The sequence below is a fragment of the Mus caroli genome, chromosome 6 (genome assembly GCF_900094665.2).
Source record: "Mus caroli chromosome 6, CAROLI_EIJ_v1.1, whole genome shotgun sequence".
NCBI lineage: Eukaryota > Metazoa > Chordata > Mammalia > Rodentia > Muridae > Mus > Mus caroli.
The window spans coordinates 91007244-91017823 of NC_034575.1; the positions used below are offsets into that span (position 1 = coordinate 91007244).

A 10580-nucleotide genomic window follows, 5' to 3' on the forward strand; every position below is an offset into this window, starting at 1 on the left:
GAGAGGGAGAGGGAGAGGGAGAGGGAGAGGATGCAAAAACTCCTTCAAGGCTAACTCAAGTTTGGCATCATCTTAAAGCTATCTAGAACCAAGGTGGAGCAGAGCAGGTAGGCTGTGGGGATTGTCTCCTATCCCCAGTGTACAGGTGAGAATGGTAGACCTTCCTAGTAGGCTTCAGGAAGTCCATATATGTAGAAATGGGATCAGGCTGGACTATAGAAGGATTTCTGGTGGTCAGATAAAAGGCAGCATTCTTAAGGAACTCGTGGTTCAGGTTTTCTATCCCCCAGTGGAGTCCCGCCCTCCAGGTCCTTGTCCTTGTAATCCACAGATTTGTATGTTTTGTGCTTCCTCACTATGTTCTGTCTCTTGCTGTCTCCACTGCTCTCTCCTGCTGTCCCACCTCCCCCACCCCAGCCATGTCCCAGTCTTTTCTTTCTGCTCTGATTCTTCCAGATGCCTCTGCATATTTTCTCTCTCTTACCCACAATACAAACCTTCCCCTGCCAAGTGGTGGTGGTGCACATCTTTAATCCAAGCCCTTGGAAGGCAGAGGCAAGAGCATCTCTGTGAGTTCAAGACCAGCCTGGTCTATAGAGCTAGTTCTAAGACAGCCAGGGCTATACAGAGAAACCTTGCCTCAAACAAAACAAAACAAAACAAAACAAAACAAAACAAAACAAAACAAAACAAAACAAAACAAAGAACCCCCAAACCAAACCAAAAAATCTTTCCACTGATAGATCGGTCATGTTGGCAGTTTCTTTACTGTACCCCTCACACACAGTTCCCAGTACTCTGACTATAGAACAGGTTAGCTCAAAATGGTGTTGTGTTAAACAGTTTGCTCATTTCTTGTCTCACAGTTTTTGTAGACCAGAAAAATCAAACAGCTTTGTTCTGCGTTATTATGTCTAGGGTCTCACAGGGAAGACTCAGAGGTTAGGAACTAGAATCACCTCAAACATCTTTTATTCATCTGCCTATGAATAGCCATATAAGGCATCTTCATACACCATGGGCTTCCTTATAACTTGGAGATTGGATTCTAAGGTGAGTGCTCTGAATGTGAAATCAAGATAGAGAGCACATGTACATGCATGTGTATACACACACACACACACACATACACACACACACACCTGCCCTTGGGAGTATCAGTGTCACTTCTATCACATTTTCTTGGTTTAGATGGTTTTAAGTTTCAAGAAGGAACATAGATTTCCATCCCCCACCTCACTCTTGTTTGGTGGAGGATCATTTTATGTCATAAGAAATCATGTCTGATGAGTTATAAATATTGGTGCAGCCATCTTTAGAAGATATAATTGGCCACGATTGGGCCTCTGAGGGTTAGATAGCTCAGGCTAGGAGTCATGCTACTCTGCTTCCTAATACTCTGGTTATGAGCTAGACTGTTCTGTGGCCTCTTCATACTTCAGTTTCCATACAGGACAGATTCAGAGAGTCTGTGAGTTGCCGCCTAAACGATTCCTTTAGTACTTGCTGCAATTAGGTCCCAGAGCACCTCATTCTTATTATCTAATGCAGCAGAAGGCATGCTCTGTCCTGAGCCACCACTTCTGTTTGCTGCATTCTCTACCAGGAAGGAAGGGTCTCTGACATAAAGGCAAGGCAAAGAATATGTGAGTGGTAACCGAGGTTTGTGAAGAAGCTGTTTGAATCATTATTTTTCGTAAGAATCTAAAAAGTTCTGCCTAGTCCTGGTCCTTTAGAAGTCTGGGGAAACTGGAGAATCCAGAGTAAGTGTAATCAGCAGCAGGTAAGAGCTCCCAGGTTAGAGGTTATGCTCCTTGCTAAGTCTATGACAGCAGCAGTTTAAAGGTGGGAAGAGGAAGAAAATGGAAGGAAGGGAGGGAGGGAGGAAGCCAGTTTGGCCCTAGATTTTTGTTTGAAACAGCATCTCACATAGACTAGGCTGGCCACAAACTCTCCATGGAGCCAAGGATGGCTTTGATCTCCTGCATCTATCTGCCATGTGCCAGGATTACAGGCCTGTCTGCTGTTGTGGGCTGCCTGGTTTAGGTGTTACAATCCCAAGCAGTGTCATCTACAAGAGCAGTTCAATGCTCTTAATGTCTGGGTCATATTTCCCACTCTTAAAACTGACTTTTAAAAATTGTTTCCCAAGGCTGAAAAGATAATGGCTCAGTGGGTAAAGGTATCTGCTACATGAGCCCGGAGACCCGATTTTGGTTCCCAGAACCCATGTAGACTCCATTACGTTGTCCCCTGATCTCTACTACATTCTCTGATACTTGCACACACCCCATCATGCACACACATACGTAATAGTATTTTTTTTTAATAGAAAAAGTCCTATCACTTCACGATTAGAATAAATAGTGATGAGAAATAATCACAGGCATGGCAGTTGTCCCTCTTCTCCCACAGTGCCTTGGAGTGTCAACTACCAATCCTGATGGCATCTCAGTGAGAAGGAATCAGCTGGACCAATCTCTGACACCTTTCTTTTCCTCAGAAGTAAGGGGAGTTGGCTGACTCGCTTACATCTATAGAATAAGCAACATTGGGCCCCTTGATGGATAGTGTCGATGTCTGCTTCTGCCTACATTTCTGTGACCTCAGAGACTGGACACTTCCAAAAGCTAAGGTCCCTTTCACAGTCACCTGTTGAAATTAAGTGAAGGACCTATGTCTCTCCGTGACTTGAGCATGGCTTCTGCTATTTCAATTAAAACCTTCTGTAGCTCCCAAGAAGATAGGGCTGGGGGTGGGGTGGGTGGATGAAAGATTGCAGAACTCAGCCTAGCCCACTGCCCTGCTCTCCACTGCTAGCAGCACACCCAGAGCTCCCCAGGGGAGGAGGAAGCACGAGGAGAAAACACCTGTGAATTCCTTACACAACTCCCCCCATGGCTGCATTCCACTCTCTCCACTGCCAGAAAAGATTCATTTGTTCCATCTCTGACCTCAGGGCATGAACAAATGGATGGAGGCCTGGTGTGACTTCTCCGCTCTTGGCTCTATTCCACTCACCAATTAATCACCTTACCCTAGCCTGACAAGCCAAGCCCTTTGCTGCTGTTCATCCTCTGGCTGTTCCGGCGATTGCTCTGAAGGCTCCCCCAGATGCAAGAACCCATCAGGTGGGGTAGTTTTTGTTTTTATGTTTTTTTTCTTTCCCCACTGTACAATTCATGCCCTGGCTGCTGAGAAGGGATTCATTCACTTATACAGTACTGAGCATGCTCAATACAGAGCCCTGAGGACTTCACTGGACTCTAGACTATGTGGCTCAGTAGTTTTGCCACTGTGGCCTTGTCACTTGATGTCCCCCAAACTTCTAGAACCTTGAAAGAGGTTAAAGGCATCCATAGATCACATGATAAGATTCAGTGTGATGCTTTTAAGTAGACTTTATTGCTGATTTTAGAATTGGGCAACCAGATTTCTATGAAATGGAAGCATTCTGACCAGCTGAGAGAAGGATGGTTTCATGGACAAACTAAGGCTGAACTAAGAAATGAAAACAAAAAGCAGACTGGTCATTTCAAAATGACTTTCTTTGTTGGGAGGGCCCAGGGAGACAGAATAATAGAAAAATAATGAGTTGTTTAACATCGTATTACTTCATCTGTTAGGATTAAAGGATTATAGGATGTGAGGGTTAGAACAGGGGAGACTCAGTGTTGTGTTAACTGATGGACCCATGATAGGAAACCTGCATTCTCACCCCATGTGCTAGCCTGGAAAGTGGGCAGACACTGTGTGTGTTACAGGGAGAGACCTCCAGTACTTCCTCAGCCCTCATGGAGCAGAGAGGCCCTTCAGACCTCACTGTCTTTCTTCAGATGTATTCTGTATAACTCTGTGTAACACATTCTGGAATCCGAGGAGCTCTTGATTAAGGAAACAGTTTTCTTACTATAGCTAGCATTGGAGGATCAGACCAGCCCAGAAGGCAGATGAGTAGCCTTTTACCAATTCCTCAACTTGGTTATTTTTTGAGTTTACATCAAATAACCCAGAATTCATGTGGCTAGGGGGTCAACAATTTTCCCTTCAAACATCTATTCCCCCCAGGAATAGAAAATAAATATCTGTACCCAGGGGAGAGTGCCAGCTCTGGTAACACCTTGGTGCCACAGGGGGCCTTCCCAAGAATCAAAGGGAAAAACTCTTAGACACATAAGTTAGCCATCCAGGGCCCATGTCCAACCTCCCAGAACAGGGACACAGTTTGGAAGGTGAGGACAGTGACACCCCAAACCTGAGTCATGTCAGTTATCCGGGGTTGGCTGTGAATAGAGCAAAGGTGACCAAAGGTGGCATGTAGATTTCATCCCACGAATTCTCGGATCACATTGATAACTTCTCAAACACATTTCTGGAAGCTTCTTTCCACCACACTTAGGGTTCAGGCGTTTTGTGGCTTTGAAGGCAGGGAAGATGAGACAAGGACAGACCAGTGAGGGTAGTGCAGACCCTAGAGAGGAGCTGTCTGATCATTCTGTGGCTGTGTTTCATTCTCTACTCAAGAGCTTGCTGAAATAGAGGAAGAAAAGAGTTTCACTCCCCCAGAGAAAGATGGAGACTAAATGGGTATTGAAGGTCACCACTAGGGGAAACCAAGGCTTTGAGAAGATGCTTTCCCCAAGAAGATGTAGGAGGGATGTCAAATGCACAGGGTGGCTAGGGAAGGGCACAAAAATTACTAAGAAGTAGCCTTCTCACGTGTCCCATTCTTCAAAGTTTCAGCAGCCGTTTGGGAATGTTCGGTGCCTTCGCCACATGGTTAAAACCAAGAATATTTTGAGCGGATGGTTCTGGAATGATTTCAAAGCTCTTGCTGATGTAGACATGTGCAGCCTTCTCCTCCAGCTGCCCAGGATTATGAACAGTGGGGGTTACATCACCATGTGGTAAGATGGAGGAGCCATGTATGCAGAGCCCTCTTGCAGGCATCCGATACACAGAGAACACCTAGTCCTTTCCCTTCTCCCCTCCCCAACAGATTGTTCTTTGCACTCTGAGACAGGTCTGTTCTGCAGAGATAGAGTCTGAACAAGTCTTTGTGGGGAGAGAGGGCCCAATCTCTTTCATTTCCTTTAAGCCCACATGAGCCAGGCTCATTTCCCTGTCCCTTCTGAAGAACATGTGCTAAACACTTGCTTCCCTCACGTGGCCTCCTGCCTCCTTTCTGCACACTTTGCGAGGAACAGGGACAGAGTCTAAGTTGGGGGGCAGTAAGCATTAGCCTGAGGGCCAAATCCCACCACTGCCTATTTTTGTAGAACAAATTTCCTTGGAACGCAGCCACTGTGTGCTTGCTGGCTATGGCCGCCTCTGAGCAACGAAGGCAGAGGTAAATCATTGCAAAAGCGACTGTCCACCCTACAGAGCTGAAGCTGTTTTCTGTCTGTTCCTTCTGGAGAAAAGCTTTCCAAACCCTGGCTTACATGAAGGAAATGTGGGTCAGAGATGCTCTGAGAAGAATAGCGGACCCAAAGTGGACCACTGAGTTTCTGTAGGAGACCAGAAAAGCAGGGGAAACAGCCATTATGCAGCACAGTGACTGGGCATGTCCACCTGCTCCTGAACAGGTCACTCCTTACAAAGCCACGAGAACTCAAAAATGTAAGAAAAATTCATTTACTGTATCTATTCTATTGGACAAAGTCACCCAGCAACACCACCCATTGTAGAGAGCCAGCTACCGCAGCTCAGAGGGGCATCATTTCATGGAGAGTTAGCTCAGGAAAAGGTCCAAATTCAAAATTGAAAGTATACTTGTTTTTTTTTTCTACTGAATATCAGTTGTTTATACATCAGTATAAGGTTAGAAGTCATAGGTTGGACCATCACAAGCCACTTTCTTGTGGGAAAACACTGTGCCTAGCTTTCTCTCAACCCCGGGAGAGAGGCGCTGTTGGGGCTCCAGGACACCACTGAAAGCTTGTGTTTCAGAAATGCCGTACCACCTGCCTTGTCTGTACAGTGAGAGGCTGAGGGATAGATAGGACACTGATGGTTCTCACCATTGTCAAATTGACTGGCTGTAGAATCACCAGGGAAGGATACCTCAGGGAGTATCTGGGGGTGGCAGGGAGGAGGTGTTCCAGAGGTCTAAGCCAAAGTAGGATGACCCACTGTGACATGGGTGGCACCATTCCACAGGCTGGGGGCCTGGACTGAATGAAAGAGAAGGGGGGCTGAGCACAGTACTCATCTCTCTCCATTCCCTGACCATGGACGCCATGGGACTGTCCACCTTGTGCTCCCATTACAGTGACTTCTCCATCATGGTGGAGTGGGAATTAAAATAAGCTCTTCCTCTTATAGGTTTTGTCACAGCAACAAGAATTAGTAGTGTCCCCTAACCTAATGTTGGCAGGCAGCAGCAGGAATACTGAGAAATGAAGACAATTCTTTAGTTCTTCCATGGACTCATAGGGCTGCATTTGAAATGCTCTGGGTATAGTGTGTGCACTGTGTGAGTGTAAGTACATGTGTACGTGTCTGTGTGTTATTGTGCATGTGTACATGCATGTCTGAATGTATGTGTATCAGTATGTGTGCATGTGTAAGTATGTATGTATGTGTGTGGAAGTATATATGTATATGTTACTGTATGTGTCTGTAGAAGTATGTGCATGAGTGTACATGTATACATATGAACGTGAATTTTTGAGTGTTATTGTATATCTGAGTATGAGTGTGTTTGGGTGTATGTATGATTACATATGTACATATGTCAGTATGTATGTCTGTGTGTATGTGTTTATATGTATGTGCATGCTAGTGTGCCTATGAATTTGTGTCTGTGTCTGTGTGTGTGGGTATGTGTATTAATGTTATATGCATTTGTGAATGTATATACATATGTAAGTGCAATGTTGTATGCATTAGAGGATACATGTCCGTACATGCATGCATGTGTGTACCTATGTGTGTATGAGTATGTATGTTAATGTTGTATGCCTTTGTGAATGTGTGTAAGTGCAATAGGGTATGCACTAGAGGATACATGTAAATACATGCATTCGTGTGTGTGTGTGTGTGTGTGTGTGTGAGAATGTATGTGTGTGTGTGTGAGTGAGTGTGGCAGACTCCTCTGCCTATCCATTGCTTCTCTCAGCTTTATTACTGGATTTTAAGAGATGGAAACCTCCGTATTGTCAGTCATAAGGCTTTGGGGGGCAGCTTTGAAATTTGGTAAGGGAGGAGGTTGAAGCCTCCAAACTTCAACCTCAAGCTGGCATAATAACCAACATTCTCTAATCTTCCTGGGTGTTCTTCCAGCCACCTATCTCAGGCCACTTCACAAGCACTTACTATTTGCTATGACATTACTCCCTGGGGGGACAATAAGAAAGTATGGTCTCTTCAAGATTTGAAGATTCCGATAGTTTAAAAGGTACAATTTTCTCCCTGTCCTTCTTGACTCTGGTGAGAATTTTACTTTATTTGGGAAGAAAAGTTGTGAACCAGCTTTTCTTTCTTTTTACACTGTCATTTAACTAAATTGTTATTACAGGTATAGCCTGGGTCAAGATGACTATGTTTGTGCTACTGTGTACAGTAAAGAAAGGAAGAAAAAAGAAGAAGGAAAGAGAAAGGATGAGCTAAAAGGAAACCAGCGCTTAATTCACAACCTTTCTGTGAAGACGGATAGACTCACATGAGCTACAGCCTAGGGTCAGGGACCATGGCTCTGTGAGCTGCCTTTCTTTAGTAAAAATGCTGGACTTCTGAACTTACCCACCAATGCCTTCATGGAAGGCATAGCACCTAAGGAGGCAGAGACAGGGGAATCACAAGTGTATGGCCAGTCTGGGCTCCACAATGAGAAAGAGCTCTTAGTGGCCAGGTGGAAAGAGTCATTTGGGGTTTTATTTTTTGCATGTTTATGTGGTGTGTGTGTGTGTGTGTGTGTGTGTGTGTGTGATATGCGTATACACATATGTATGTATGTATGCATGTATGTGTGATACACATGCATATATATATATATGTGTGTGTGTCCATGTGTGTGTGTGTCCATGGCCTGATGTTGATGCCATCTGTTTTCCTCAATTACTCTTTAGCAGGAAGCAAGGCCCCTCACTGAACTCAGGGCTCACAGTTTAGCAAGCTTGCCACAGGGATCCCCCATCTCTGCTTCACAAGTGCTGGGAAAAACGGGGGCTCTGCCAAGCCTCTGCTAAACTGTTCCTAGTGTAGGATTTATATTGTAAGTAGTAGGCTATTCAGAAAGGCACAACCATGATTTGTAAACTCATGGCTCAACACGTTTTAAATTAAGGGGCTTACAGGCAAAAACCTCACAGCCTTCTCTTCCTCACTTCAGCAAAGGTTGTAAACCGGATGCCCGGAGGGACCACCCACTCTGACCGCTTGTCACCACGTGGAGATGAGAACACAATTTGGCTCAGTCTTTAGGTTTTTAAAAAGACAAGCTGAATAGTTAATATAAAATTGGAATTTTTTGTTGTTGTTGTTGTTCCTGGTCTTGCTTCTCCCAATGTCAGTGGGTCTTACTTGCCTCTAGCTGCAACAGTACTAATCGTAGATCTCCCTGTTTACTCTCTGGTAGGATTTACAAGAAAGCCACAGCAAGTGTACTCTGCAGCAGTGCGCCAATGGTATTGGTAAGTCTTGCTGGGCTGGGTTGGGCTGGCCTGGAGGACTCCTTAGCCATGTGTTCTAATTAACATTTCTTCTAAGAGGATGTGGGCTCCTCTTCCCCCAGCCCTGGCCTGCTCTGCCCTGGGTATTCTGAGTTGGCTCCCCTGATGATCCTTCTCCCCCCCCCCTCTCTCCCTAACCTCTATCACGGTTCTCCCCACCCAACACTGGCTCAGCTCAACCTTTGCCAGCTAAGCTGCCTCTTCAGCTGCCCCACTGGGAACTCCAGGGCAGGCAGGGAAGGGAAGGGAAGGGCCTAGGATGAACTGGGAGGGGGACCTGGGAGGTCCTTTTGGGTGAGGCAGGGCCCTGGAAACAGAATGGAGTGGCTGGGGTGGGGCTAGGGATGAGATGGGGTGAGGGAGGTCCAAATCTCAGCTTGGCCCCTCTCATCCCATTTGGACACCAGATGCAGAAGGAGGCCTGCTATTTGACAGCCTTGAGCCAAACCCCATTCCCCGGAGGGCAGGAGCCCTGTGTGTCTTAAAGGCCCCACAGAGGTTCCTTCATCCCCTAAGAGGACTCCACCCCTCCTCGGCAATCCTGACCAGGCTTCAGTGGCCTCCCGTAATGGGAGAAAGTTCATCATCGCCTCCAACAGAAACCGTCCCTGCTGGGGCTCTTCTCAGTGGCTCTCCAGAGACCCAGGAGGCTCGGGAGCTGCTGCCTGCCTACCTTCACGATGGTAAACTTGAGGGCATCGGTGTGGGCATTACAAGTAGAAGGCAGAACTGAGTTGAGTCTCAGACCAGAAACCGACCACGTGACTTTGGACATGTTGCTTGCTATCTCCTACCTCGGTTCTTCTTTTGTAAAACGGGCAAAACAGTACCTCAAGGGAAAGCATATATCCATATAAAACTGCACGGGAAGAACTGTAGAAACATTATCCACAACAGCCCCCAGGGGACCGTAGCATGTCTATCAAGTGATTAATGGCTGGCCTCCCTCCCTCCTTTCTGCCCTTCTCTGTCCCCCACCACCTTTCTCTGTCCTCATGGCTCTGCCTGACTACATTTCTACTCATTGGCATCAACACCTTATCCAGGCCCTCACTCCCCTCCTCCCCCCACCATAAACCCCTTTATACCAGATCTGTTGCATGGCATGATTACCTGGGGGCCTACTTTGGCATAGGTCTGACAGGTACCCCCTTGCCACATTATCGTTCATAACAGAAGTAGCCTTATTGGCTATTTGGCAAATTTGAGACAGCCTGGACTTCAAGAACCCTGTCTATAAATAACTAAAAAATAAGTAATTACATAAATAGCCTTATAGTATCTATATTGCAAGTACTGTTAAAATTAACTGATTTATTAATTCTTTGAGTTATTTAGTACAACTCTGGTAAGCAACTAATAAACATTACGTTCAACAACAATAATAATAATGTGTGGGTATGTTCATAAGATGATATAATATGTAACTATATGTTACATATATTCTACCAATAAACAACAATTTAAAAGTGATAATTATTTTTCTCTATCATTTCCTCCTCTCTTAAGAATTTTCCTGCTTTCAGAATGGCCGTCTAATTTTTTAACTTTATCAACCTTATTTATGAGTACTTTAAATATATGTGCATATATACCTATAGCATGTACAATATACTTTGTAACTATATTGCACATTCATGGACTACCATCCAGTTAACTAATAACATATACTATGTGCGTTAGTGCACAGGACATTAAAACCATGCAGTCATTATGAGTTGTGATTTTAATGGTAGCTTTCAGCGTGAGTTCTCCCCCTTTCTAACCTTTCTGAGTTTTGGAATGGTGTCTCCAATTCTCTGAATGTTTCCTGGCCCCTGATATATTTGGAAAGAAAATAGTTCTGAGTTTGAAGAAATTCAATGACAATAATGACTTTAATTCAGCTGCCTGTTGTAGCTTCTG

The 10580-nt window shown here is 45.1% G+C and overlaps 1 long non-coding RNA gene across 1 annotated transcript; it reads left to right on the top strand.

Annotated features, from left to right (window-relative positions):
- The first annotated feature begins 2436 nt into the window (after positions 1 to 2436).
- On the top strand, positions 2437 to 10055 carry LOC110295567. Its single transcript, XR_002378098.1, has 8 exons — positions 2437 to 2505; positions 2960 to 3131; positions 4738 to 4907; positions 5302 to 5622; positions 7288 to 7402; positions 7523 to 7855; positions 8582 to 8636; positions 9083 to 10055. It is a non-coding gene; the product is annotated as an uncharacterized LOC110295567 (long non-coding RNA).
- The last annotated feature ends 525 nt before the right edge of the window (positions 10056 to 10580 follow it).